The 13,839-nt window shown below is 49.0% G+C and overlaps 1 protein-coding gene across 2 annotated transcripts in view; it reads right to left on the bottom strand.

Moving 5' to 3' along the window:
• AOAH (acyloxyacyl hydrolase) overlaps nt 1-13,839 on the bottom strand; it is a 919,324-nt gene that overhangs the window by 92,215 nt on the left and 813,270 nt on the right. The window lies entirely within an intron of this gene.

Here is a 13,839-nt window from a genome sequence, read left to right as displayed (position 1 = left end):
GCTCACCGCGTTGTTTGGCTACTAGCCGTTGGCTTGTGGCCTTCCCGACGACGCCCGACGACATTTCTGCTGCTGGTCTGGTTGCTCCAGACTGGCCCTTGCTCCCTTCCAGAAGAGGAGCACCCCGGACCCTCCTGGTCCACTCAAGACGCCATTTTGAGTCCACCGCGTGGGCTTGAATTAGCCAAGGCTTGTTGCCCACTCCTGGGTAACTTCGACGCCGACGACTTCATCCTTCGTGGGACAGCTCGCACCTCCATCCTGGTCGCCGACAACGCCTCCTGGTCCGAGAGACTGCAGAGCCCAGCAGCGCCCACTCACCTGACTGCGGTGACTTCGCCCGGTGCCATCCTGGTGCCCACTTAATCACTGGCTAGTGATTCAAGAACTTGGTCCCCTCTGCTTTCAGGTTTTCTTCTTCCTTGATCCAGGCTTGGATCCATCGAACTTTCCTTCACTGGTCGCCTGCCAGCAACTTCCTTCTTCCAGGCTCCTGGTCCGGCAACGAGATCCCCGACGTCTTTTCAGACCTATGCAGCTGCAGCCCCTGGGCTAGGTAACTTCGGCACTTCGGTGTCCCAGCATAGCCTCACTATCCTAGGGTCAGGATCCACTGTCGTTTTCTTCCTACCAGGTCGGGTCCGCCCGTGAACACTAACTTTGTGAATTCTAGCTTCCATAGACTTTGTCCCGCATCCCGCGTGAGAGTGCACACTCTGCACCCGAGTCCCCTGGGCCTCCTAGTAGTAATCTAACGATTCCCTAGTCCAGTCCTAGCGATTCCAAAGCCTATTAGAACTGTTACTTACCTGCTAGTAATTCGCATTCCACTTTGAAAGTATATGGTTTTTCGTGCCCCTCGGGCATTTGTGTAACGTGCTAACTTAAGTATTTTCGTAAGAGTTTTGTTGTGTGCTTAGCACCCTGTCCTCATAAAGAGTACAGGGTTGTTGTGATTCTAATAAATACATTGTTTATTTTCATAACACTTGTGTGGTGTCCTTTCACTGGGTGTTCAAGGGGTAATGTGATGGTAAAACAGCTGGCTTAACACGCCCTCTAGAGTCTTAGCCTTAGACTGCTCGTATCCATGCTACTAGGATAGCTGGTCTATAAGGTTGACTTACAACCAATCATCAATAAGGGTTGTTTGGACTGATATATAGTGATCACTAGAATAGTGAACACTGCACATCAGGCCAACTTCTCACACATATTACCAGACATATTACTGAATCCTGCTCAGGAGATCTTTACCTTGATCTCTTTGATGAATTTTCTCTTCCCTATGCTAGAACCCCCTTAGATTTTGTGGGCCTCATTGTTCCCTTTAGCTCACTGATTTCACGATTTCTGGTGGTGCCTAAGTTCCTCCCCAGTAGGGGCGCTCTCCCTGCAGGGCTGATGGTTGATATGTTTTTAATGAATTCGGATGTATTTTACGTGCCCTTCTTTGCAGCTGGCTTGAAGTTGCCAGGACTAAGCAGCTCGAAGCACTGTTACGATTTGTCCTGAGCGGTGGCCACCTTGTATGCATACAAGATCCACAACTTTAATTTTAAAGACAAGGAGATGCATCCATCACTCTCATCCGTTGGTAATAAAGTCAAAGACAGGTGTCCCTCGAAACTCATCCCAGCCCTCTCTTCACTGGTCAGCCTCTTGCATCTTAGCGGCAATATATTTTCCACAATTCTGCAGAGAGGAGGGGTACTATTACTGCACAGAACCAGGAAGATTAAACAAGCAGAAACAGGCACCAAGCAGCACTCGGAAAAAGTTAGTGCATGTCCTTTTCAATAACTGTAGCCTGCTTTAGGAACATTGCCCCCTCCCCTCTGGGCTCCGGTGCTACCTCTCTGGGTACACCACTAATAATTATGCCCATGTGGGGTACCTAACATATAGTTACCAAAAATTAGCAGATAGTAAGGATTAATGTTTGTCATTTTTGTTTTTGGGTGGGTGCTGCTTGTTGTTGGTGTCATGAAGGCTGGAGTATTCAAAAGACATGGTAGTTTACAGAACGGAGTGATGCGTGCATATATGGATGTGGTGATGCAGCGGGTTGGTTGTTTTACTGGTGATTGTGGTTTTTGAAGGTCATGGTCTGTTGGTTGGGGAAGCAGGTGGTTTCCAGGTGGTGGAATGTGTTGTTCGATGAGTGGCTGTGGCTAGTGTGTCCCAGATAGGTGACGTGTGTAAAGAGAGATAATATTTGGTTAGGGGTCAGGGAATGATGGCAATGTTTGTGGAGGAGAATTCATGAAGTCTGTGTATGTTGCCATGCAATGTGCAGGTTGAGGTACTATACTGATGAAGCAGGTGAGACAGTGATTGCGTGAGGTTGAAAGTAATTTGTAGAGTATGTATGATGCATTTGTTGGGTCTGGTGCTTTTTCATTGTGGGCATGAAGAGAGAAATATTTAAATGAGTTGTGAGAGGTGGTGACAATGTGCTTGTTTTGGGGTAGTACTTGAGTGCAAATATGTGGACCTAATTGTGTTATGTAGTAAGAAGGGTCCCAGAACGGGAGGACAGATAAAAAAGGCAAAAGAGATTCAGAGATATCTGTAGAGTTAGGAGTACATTGTTATTTATTCACAGAGTACTCAACCACATATTTGGTATACATTGCATGATAAATATCCATTGGTAAGTAATTGTGCCCAATGAGGGGAGGGGTAGAGATGGAGGGGGTGATGTGGTAGGAAGTGGTGTAGGATAAGGGACTTAGTGCAGGTCAAAAATACATTATTGGGTGGGTCCACCCTGAGGACGAGACGACGGCTAGCGAATCTTAGATGCCAGCTGAGGGTCTTGCGCACAAGCCGGGCGGAGCACTCGCTCCTGGCGCTCCAACAAAAATACTTTGAAGGAGGGGTCAAGGTGGGGAGGCTGCTGGCGAGGAGACTCAGAGCCCGAGCTGCGAAAGCGCACATAGCGAACGTCCAGTTGCCGAATGGGACTAAGGTTGCGGCAGCAAAGGACAAATGTCAGGCGTTCAGGGACTACTACGCAGCGCTGTACACGGAGGAGAAGCCGCCGCCGGAGTTGGTGGACGAAGTTCTGGGGCAATATGAGGGTGCGACCCTACACCCTCACTATGCGAAGCTTATGGAAGCCCCAATCACGCAGGAAGAGATACTGTCAGCTATTAGGGAGCTCCCCCTAGGGAAGACTCCGGGACCGGATGGGCTTCCCCTATCTTTTTACCGCATGTTCCAAGCGCAGCTCAGCCCCTACCTTCTCCGGCTTTTTAACTCCTTCACCAACGAGGAGGGGCCGTCTCCAGATATGGGGATGGCGGAAATAGCATTGATCCCGAAACCGGGAAAGGACCCCGCAATATGTGCGTCGTACCGACCGATTGCCCTGCTCAACACCGACCTTAAAATATACACCAAGTTGCTGGCGAGGCGGTTGGACCCCCATATGCAGGGCTTGATAGACCCTGACCAGGTGGGCTTCATCCGCAACCGGCAGGGGGCCGACAACGTGCGCAGGGTGGCACATCTGGTGGGGAAGGCCCAGCACTGGCGGATCCCAGCCTGCCTTCTCTCGTTAGACGCCGAAAAGGAGTTTGACCGGGTGGACTGGTCCTTCCTTCGGGCGGTCCTGTCCAGAATAGGGCTGGGTCAGAAGATGGTCGCAAGGATCATGGCGCCGTACCTGTCACCACGGGCCAGGATTCGGGTGAATGGCCAGCTTACGGAACCATTCCATATCGGGAGGGGAACCAGGCAGGGATGCCCACTTTCACCTCTGATATTTGCGTTGGCAATAGAGCCGCTGGCGGATATGATTCGTAGGGCACCTGACATCCATGGCATCCCACTTGGCGGTCACAACAATAAGGTAGCGCTCTTCGCGGATGACCTTATCCTTACACTCACTAAACCCCGAGAGTCCCTACCGGCGGTGCATTCAGTGCTTTGCCTGTACGAACGTGAGTCGGGCCTCAAGATCAACCACGGCAAATCCTGGGCGCTCAACCTTACCATCCCGCAGGCGGAGATCCCCCACCTGGAACAGATAGCCCCTTACCGATGGATGGCACAGCATATCCATTATCTCGGCTTACAGTTGACCCCCTCGCTAGATGATTGGACGCAAGCCAACTGGAGGGAATGCCGGCGCTCAGTCCTCGAAGACCTACGGCGGTGGAAGCTGCTCGTACCATCCTGGCTGGGTAGACTTAATGCGATTAAGATGTCCATACTACCTAAAATCTTATATTTATTTCAGTGTCTCCCCACTCCCATACCGCTACATCACATTAGAGGCCTGCAGCGAGACTTAACCAATTTGATATGGGGGGTAAGAGGCCCTGCTTCTCCCAAGCGCTTCTTATGGCCCCGCGCGACCGAGGGGGACTGGCTTGCCCTAACTTGGTGGAGTACTATTGGGCAGCGCCCCTCCGTTTCGTCATTGAATGGGGCACGGTTGAGAGCAAAAAGGGGTGGCTACATATGGACCGCGCCGTGACCGGGCGCACCATCTGGGACATGGCATGGCAACCCAAGGCGGGACGGTCCTTGAGTGCTTATCTGGCGGTGCCCACGAAAACGGTGCTGGAGATTTGGTACAGGATGGCGGTGCGTAAGGGCCTCACGACCTTACCCTCGCCACATACCCCACTTGAGGGGAACCCGAGCTTTCCACCGGCGCATCACACCAGGGCTTTCCGCAAGAGGCCTGAGGGCAATTGTAGAGTCCTCACGGACCTGTTTGATGGGGGCTCCCTCAAGACCTTCGCCTATTGCCGAGAGGAATTCCGACTGCCGCCTGAAGCTCGGATGCAATATGTGCAATTGCGGCACTGGGTGCTGACAGACGAAACCTATCAAGCGGCTATGCGCGCTTTTACCCCGTTTGAGCAGTTGGCTCGCTCCTTCACTGAATCGAAGGGCCTGATCTAAAAAATGTATCAGATTCTGCAGCATCCCCACACCCCGCCGTCTCATCCATAACACTGGGCCAGGGACAGACTAATTTGCATATAGCCAGGTTCTAAGCTGGGATGGGGCAGTGAGCTAAATAACGGTGATGGATCAAGCCCTGATCTTTGGACTGGGATAGAGTGGTCTGCTTAATTCAGACACTCTGTTCATCACCACCCCCTTTTCTGAATCGTTTTTGGCCACTATAGGTGTGGCAGGGTATACTCAGACATGAGTCCCTTGCTCACTGCTCCATCAGGATTCAAGCAAGCCGGGCCGACGAGGCTGAAATGCCAGAAACCGGTCCCCGGAAGCTTGTATCCTTTCTGGTGAAGAATTGGCTTGGTAGTTTGGTCTGCCCTGTTCCCATGATGCACTGGGCCAGGGACAGACTAATTTGCATATAGCCAGGTTCTGAGCTGGGATGGGGCAGTGAGCTAAATAACGGTGATGGATCAAGCCCTGATCTTTGGACTGGGATAGAGTGGTCTGCTTAATTCAGACACTCTGTTCATCACCACCCCCTTTTCTGAATCGTTTTTGGCCACTATAGGTGTGGCAGGGTATACTCAGACATGAGTCCCTTGCTCACTGCTCCATCAGGATTCAAGCAAGCCGGGCCGACGAGGCTGAAATGCCAGAAACCGGTCCCCGGAAGCTTGTATCCTTTCTGGTGAAGAATTGGCTTGGTAGTTTGGTCTGCCCTGTTCCCATGATGCACTGGGCCAGGGACAGACTAATTTGCATATAGCCAGGTTCTGAGCTGGGATGGGGCAGTGAGCTAAATAACGGTGATGGATCAAGCCCTGATCTTTGGACTGGGATAGAGTGGTCTGCTTAATTCAGACACTCTGTTCATCACCACCCCCTTTTCTGAATCGTTTTTGGCCACTATAGGTGTGGTAGGGTATACTCAGACATGAGTCCCTTGCTCACTGCTCCATCAGGATTCAAGCAAGCCGGACCGACGAGGCTGAAATGCCAGAAACCGGTCCCCGGAAGCTTGTCTCCTTTCTGGTGAAGAATTGGCTTGGTAGTTTGGTCTGCCCTGTTCCCATGATGCACTGGGCCAGGGACAGACTAATTTGCATATAGCCAGGTTCTGAGCTTGGATGGGGCAGTGAGCTAAATAACGGTGATGGATCAAGCCCTGATCTTTGGACTGGGATAGAGTGGTCTGCTTAATTCAGACACTCTGTTCATCACCACCCCCTTTTCTGAATCGTTTTTGGCCACTATAGGTGTGGCAGGGTATACTCAGACATGAGTCCCTTGCTCACTGCTCCATCAGGATTCAAGCAAGCTGGGCCGACGAGGCTGAAATGCCAGAAACCGGTCCCCGGAAGCTTGTATCCTTTCTGGTGAAGAATTGGCTTGGTAGTTTGGTCTGCCCTGTTCCCATGATGCACTGGGCCAGGGACAGACTAATTTGCATATAGCCAGGTTCTGAGCTGGGATGGGGCAGTGAGCTAAATAACGGTGATGGATCAAGCCCTGATCTTTGGACTGGGATAGAGTGGTCTACTTAATTCAGACACTCTGTTCATCACCACCCCCTTTTCTGAATCGTTTTTGGCCACTATAGGTGTGGCAGGGTATACTCAGACATGAGTCCCTTGCTCACTGCTCCATCAGGATTCAAGCAAGCCGGGCCGACGAGGCTGAAATGCCAGAAACCGGTCCCCGGAAGCTTGTATCCTTTCTGGTGAAGAATTGGCTTGGTAGTTTGGTCTGCCCTGTTCCCATGATGCACTGGGCCAGGGACAGACTAATTTGCATATAGCCAGGTTCTGAGCTGGGATGGGGCAGTGAGCTAAATAACGGTGATGGATCAAGCCCTGATCTTTGGACTGGGATAGAGTGGTCTGCTTAATTCAGACACTCTGTTCATCACCACCCCCTTTTCTGAATCGTTTTTGGCCACTATAGGTGTGGTAGGGTATACTCAGACATGAGTCCCTTGCTCACTGCTCCATCAGGATTCAAGCAAGCCGGGCCGACGAGGCTGAAATGCCAGAAACCGGTCCCCGGAAGCTTGTCTCCTTTCTGGTGAAGAATTGGCTTGGTAGTTTGGTCTGCCCTGTTCCCATGATGCACTGGGCCAGGGACAGACTAATTTGCATATAGCCAGGTTCAGAGCTGGGATGGGGCAGTGAGCTAAATAACGGTGATGGATCAAGCCCTGATCTTTGGACTGGGATAGAGTGGTCTGCTTAATTCAGACACTCTGTTCATCACCACCCCCTTTTCTGAATCGTTTTTGGCCACTATAGGTGTGGCAGGGTATACTCAGACATGAGTCCCTTGCTCACTGCTCCATCAGGATTCAAGCAAGCCGGGCCGACGAGGCTGAAATGCCAGAAACCGGTCCCCGGAAGCTTGTATCCTTTCTGGTGAAGAATTGGCTTGGTAGTTTGGTCTGCCCTGTTCCCATGATGCACTGGGCCAGGGACAGACTAACTTGCATATAGCCAGGTTCTGAGCTGGGATAGGGCAGTGAGCTAAATAACGGTGATGGATCAAGCCCTGATCTTTGGACTGGGATAGAGTGGTCTGCTTAATTCAGACACTCTGTTCATCACCACCCCCTTTTCTGAATCGTCTCATCCATACCAACAGCGCTGCCGCTCTTCCTCAGCAACAGATATCACCTCGGCACAGTGGCTCCGCTTGTGGAGCGACATTCCCAAAGTTTATCATAGCATCCCTCAACAGGAGAATGCGTATAAAATGATGACTCAGTGGTACTATACGCCGCAGCGTCTGCATAATATGTATCCGGCCTCTTCCCCGGAGTGCTGGAGGTGTCGGTCGGCGATCGGTGATTTCTTGCACATATGGTGGACCTGCCCTTCGCTGACCCTCTTTTGGAAGGAGGTCTTGAGCCACATTAGGAGGGTTCTGGGGTTTCCTCTGCCTGAGGCCATTAGCACGATATTGCTGAGTATTAAACCTGTAGGTCTGAGGGCTCTGACCCGGAGCGACTGGGCGCTGGCGCTTCAGATGCTGGGGGCGGCTCGGAAGCTCATTGCTCTATACTGGAAGAAGTCGGAGGCGCCGCCCATTGCTGCGTGGTTTGTGCGACTCTGGCATGTTATCTCAATGGAACTTCTCACAGCTAGACTGCAGGCTCGTGACACGCGCTTTAAGGCGGTGTGGCAACCCTTAATAAAATACCTATGTACAATTGAGCAGGCGCGACACATGCCCCCTAAGCTCCGGGCCCTACGGCTAGTAGAGGACGCTGTGGCCCCCCCTGAGCCTGATAGGCTGCTGTCATAACACACCCTAGTGCGCAAGGCCCAGAATGGTGTTGGAGTTAGGGGCTGCCCGATGCGATGCTCACTTGCTCCCCCCCCCCCTGCCTCCTTTGATGCACCCTAGGGCTCCTCTCTCTCCTAGCTTTCTTTCTGTTCTTATTCCTACTGTCTTTCATGCTCTCTTATTCTTCCCCACTTTCCACTTGAAGTTCAGACCTCTTCGGTCTCCTATTTTTCACAGTTCTGGTTCCTGGTTACAAATGGTCCTAGAGACCAGGCTATCCTAGGCAGTGACTACCCGGTATACAGTGGGGATTACAAGAAGCGGCCGGCCCTGCTCTGTCAATGTTGTCTATTGCATTTTTGATCTAACGCGGCCGGCCTGGAAGGGGTTGTAGGCTTAACGCCGTGTACTAGTCACTCACCAGCGTACTCCCTGTTCGGGGGTGAAAGAAAAAAAGATTTGAAAAAAAAAAAAAAAGAAAATACATTATTTACAGACAAAGATTTGGCTTCCCACGGGAGCCAAGCTTGAGTACCACAAATGTTCGTATAATTTTACAAGCAACCAGGCTTCTGAGGTAAGCTGTGTAATTCTTGCTCGGGGTATAAGCTGGTACGGGGGGTAGTAGTCTACGTTTTGACCCTGATAGGTGTAGGGTAATTATTCCCTTACATACAGGTCTTCATCAGGACGGGAAAGGAGGGGCTGGGCAGAGTTCCTTCAAAAACTGAGGCTGGAGCTAAGCCTCGTGGTGGGCCTCAGGATGATTACGGGCATACATTGCCGCCGAGGGCTAGCAACGTGACGGAATTCATCAGGGAATGACGGGCTGTCGGCTGCTAAGCTCGAGTCGGAGTGTGGTGTTAGACAAGGATGTATTAAGGACTAAGGATGGGTAGGGTTGGGTTTGTGGTATGGTGGTTGTGGGATGTCTTAAGGTTCATGTGTTTGTGGAGGTGAGGTTATTGCATGTAAAGGTTCTCTTGCATGAGTAAGGGATATTGGTGCAGTGTGTGGTGCGGATGATCTAGGTCTATTAGTTGGGTATGTATAGTTGTGCATTTGGGGCTGGAGGGGTGATAAGTGCAGGATGTATGTTTTGGTGGTGAGATATCGTTAAGTTGAGTTGAAGTCCATAGGGTGAGAAGAATGGGTTGGTATGCCATAAGGAGGTTCCTGCTAATTAAAATGTTGGTACTGAGTGTCTGTGTGTTGTGGAGGAATGTTGAGCTGGGTTGTGTTGGAGATGATGAGGTTTGTGTGGTAGAAGGAATGGGATTTGTGAAATGAAGTGCTCAATAGGGGTGGTGTGTGCTAGTAGAGCTATATAACTGGTTGGTTATAACTCTTCAAAGGACCATGTGCATGTGGTTTAAGTTATATGGTTGGAGGAGAGTTTGTGTAGTTGAAATGTGTTGTGATGTCTGCAGGAAAAGTCATTTAGTAGTGTATGCTCAACTAACTTATCACTAATTGTATCTGGAGGAACTACTCTTCTCCTTATATAGCTTTAACTGTCTGGAATGACGCTGATATCACCCCTACACTCAACAGAGAGTACACAAAATACTGCACAACATGCAATATGCAGAAAGGGGCTATGCTATTACCAGCAAAATCCGGGTCTCCAACAGACCCTTGCCCGCCGGCTATAATACATTTGGTCTCAGATAAGATCAGTAACCAACTTGCTCCACTTCAGATCGGAAATCTTCCCCATTTCTTGGAAGAAGGCATGTATTATACCAATCTTAAAAAAAATCCTTGGATCCCTATGTGGTCGAAAATTATTGCCCAATATCTTGTCTACAGTTAGTGGCAAAAATCTTGGAAAAATCTATGAATCAAGATTTAATGGGCTACCTGGAGCTTTATAACACCCTAGACCATTCTCAACATGGCTACAGACAACAGCACTCTACGGAATCAGCCCGAATTATAGCCACAGAGGAAATACGTAGACAACTTGATGGCGGAGGAAAGGACATTCTAATCCTATTGGACCTCTCAGTCACATTCGATACCATGAACCATCAGGTATTAATTCAAAGGCTGAAAGGAATCAATGAGGAGGCTTTTAGCCTTCTGGCCTCATTCCTCGTGGCAAGGGAACAGAGGTGTGCTGGGACAACTATCAATCAGAGAGATTTTCCCTCCCCTGTGGAGTTCCCCAGGGGTCAGCCTTGTCCCCAACACTTTTCAACATTTATATGACACCTCTGGCTGAGTTGATATGGGGGCATGGTTTCTCATTGGTGTCGTACGTTGACGACACTCAACTTGTCATTTCCATCTCCTCAAGTGTGGATTCCGTTGTTGGGAAATTTCATGGCTGTCTAAAACATATTATGGGTTGGATGCACCAGAATTACCTTAAATTAAATACCAGAAAAACAAAGGTGATGGAGTTTGGGACTGGGGCACTACACTAGAACCATGAGTGGTGGCCAGTGGAGGCAGGTCAATGCCCAGTACCTGCAGGAATGGTCTGGAACTTGGGAATCTTTCTGGACGATCAACTACGTTTTGTAGGCCAAATTAATCAGCATACATCGGCCTGCTTTTTTTAACTAAAAATCCTATGGAACGTATTTCCCTTTATTCCACCGGAACTACGGAAATCAGTTGTCGCTTTGATTCTTTCACAGATTGACTACTGTAATGCCCTCTTTCTGGGCATGAACAAGCGCCAACTGTCCAAACTAGAATCTTTGCAAAATGCGGCAGCGAGAATGCTGCTAAACATTCCAATGTATCAGCTTATTTCTAACAGCATTAAATCAGGTAATTGGCTGCAGGTGCAACAGCAAATTGAATTTAAAGGCTCTGTACCTGGTACACAAAGCCCAGTTTGGTGGAGGAGCAGCAGACTTACAGAAACTATTCCGGGAGTACATTCCTCTGCGTAATCTTAGATCTGCCAACAAAGGTCTAGTCCAGACATCTAGAATACAAAGGGTTAGATAGGAAGGTAGAAGCCTGACATATTGCAGGTCCAAGTTATGGAATGAACTACCAGATGACATCAGACTACAACCCTCCAGACCTCGGTTCAGGAAATTCTTAAAGGAATGGCTATTTACCAGGCAGAAGTAAGACACTCCTCCTTTGCGAAACCAGCTTCCTGCTATAGTGCCAAGACGCCTCGGCATTAGTGCACTCTATAAGCCTACTACTTACTTACTTACTTGAAGCATTCCTTTCACCCACTGGCGTCGCATGGCATTTCCTGGTTACATTTTCCAGCCGATTGAGCTTGAAGCAGGGATGGAGCAAAATTAATTTCTTTTCGTGTTTTTCATTTACGGTATGACACAATTTCCATTTTTTTAATTTATAAGTGCTGCTTTCAGCAGTGAACAAATGACATTTTCTGAAGGCTAAGACATTTTTTCTTATAGTTTGAAGCACAGCTTTAAAGTCCTTCCACAGCAGGGCGCAAAGATGATAAATCTATATCACTCATCATTATTATTAAACAGGAATGGAGCACTCTCATTTGAGAAAAAATGGGAATCCCCTCTTCAGATGTGGCCAGCATGGGTATGTGCTGATACAGCAACCCCAGATGAAGAGATAATGCAGTGAGGGTGTTGCTGACAGTGCAATTTTGACCAATAGGTGTTTTATTCTTTTTAAAAAAAACATCTGCTGCTACACTACTTTACAATCTAGTATATCAAGCTGCTAATTGCTATCACCACTCCCTCTTCCTACGGTCTTGGTCGCTTCTTCACCCGCCGGTCACCCCACACCATATCTGAGTTCCTTCTTGTTCTCCCCCCACCACTGGCTGCTTAGGTCCGACCACAGTGAGTGGGCACCTGGCCACTTATTACATTTGTAGACTGCTCAGCTCCCCTGATAATGCTGATGGACCGCTCACTGCCTGCTGGTGAGAGTCCTTCTCCCTTATCTATGGGCTGCCGGTATTAGTGACAGAGCAAGTCAAATCCCACCCTTACGTTCCTTGTTGCCATTGACAGCCAGCTAGACACCCCCGGCTGGCAAATTTAACTTTGTTGTTGCTCTATCCCATTTACTCCTGCATCACCCACCTGAATGGCTGTGACTGACCTTGAAAGGCCCCAAAAGGAGCATCACTGTGCATTGCTCTGGCCGCTCTGGACAACCCCACCTCTTCTTGTCATCCCAACAGTATTTGCACAATGCAGAGTTATGACCTGTATGTGGACAATAGTTCAGAGTCAACTTGCCAGGCCTAAAAATTGGCAGCATCTGTAGCCCTGCTGTGCATTGAGCAGGAGGAGGATATTCTCTCTGATCTGCATGTGATCCGCTTCTCAACAGAGAGTGGTCACTGGAGTCTGTGGTGCAGGTGAATGCTGGCCGTGGGAGACAGTGAGGCACTTGAGGCTAGCAGTGAAGGTTCAGAAGGACAGAGGCTCTGCATATCTTGAACTTGGACCTCAAGAGCATGGGGAATCAGAACATCTCTTCTGCACACGCCATTCCCACTCGCGGATGTGTCTGTTTAAAATAAGATTTGGTTTTGTGCTTTCCAGCACAGAAGTGCAAACTGCATCTTTGTAGGAGACATAATGTTTTTTGATTCTGGAGTAGCATGCTACTTGTCTAAAATCGCTTCAACACCTCATCAGGGGTATCAGGCGCTATATAAATTCAAACCTTTTCCCTCTTCTATCCCTCCAATATCCTTCTCAATCCAAATAACAGACTAACATATCCACCGCTCAAATTAATTTCATATATTTTACTATACTAATTCACCACTAATCCTTTATGGGTTCTGCAGTAGTGTGCTACTCGCCGAAAAAGCACTTTGAAGCCTCGTCAGGGGTAGTGAGCGCTATATAAATACAAACACAATACAATACAACAATGGCATCTTAGAGAAGTAACTGGTTCTATCCACTGCATGTGGGGTGCCTAATGTTACAGCTGCTTCAAAGCTTCCATGTCTGCATTACTATATTTCTCTTTCGCCGGAAAGGAATGGGCATAGCAGTTTCTCTGTCATCTGTTCTATTACGTTAGCATTTGCAGTGTGTGCATTTCTGGAGTTGTGAAGTTGAGGTATGAGATTGAACAGTGCTGGCGGAATCCGTGATCCTCCAGCTTCACAGAATAACCCCCCGCACCACATTAAACCACACTAACTGACCCTCCCATTGCACACCATTGGCAAATCTTACCAGTGCTTCGCACATGGCATTCCCTGGCACATTTACGTCACAGTGAATCAACAAACCATCTACTGCATGTGACAGTCTCTTCTACGTAGGCTGTCCCCTAACCCAGCCACTGCTCACTGGTAATGTCTACTTATCTGATCGTGCACAGGGCATCATCTCATCTATCCAATTCGCATGTCAAGGCTGAACTTATGTACTGCTGGCAAACACTTACAAAGACAATGGGCCAGGCCTATAACTGAAAATGCAAGTCAGGCCGATTGGCTTTGCTACACTTATATGTAAAATAGACTAATATCCAAGATGCAAGCTCATCAGCGTTATCCTCTTAGCTGAGCAACAGTTCACTGTCCTCTTCTAAAATGTCATTTGAGGCAATCACCCCATACCCACGCCCTGTTAAGCAAATCTATCAGATTCACCCATTTCCCACCTTTTAGAAAAGAGCTCGACA

Source organism: Lissotriton helveticus, chromosome 4_1, assembly GCF_964261635.1.
Source record: "Lissotriton helveticus chromosome 4_1, aLisHel1.1, whole genome shotgun sequence".
NCBI classification, from domain to species: Eukaryota; Metazoa; Chordata; class Amphibia; order Caudata; family Salamandridae; genus Lissotriton; species Lissotriton helveticus.
Note: the sequence above shows the minus strand (reverse complement) of the source record. Positions and strands in the feature narration are given on the sequence as shown.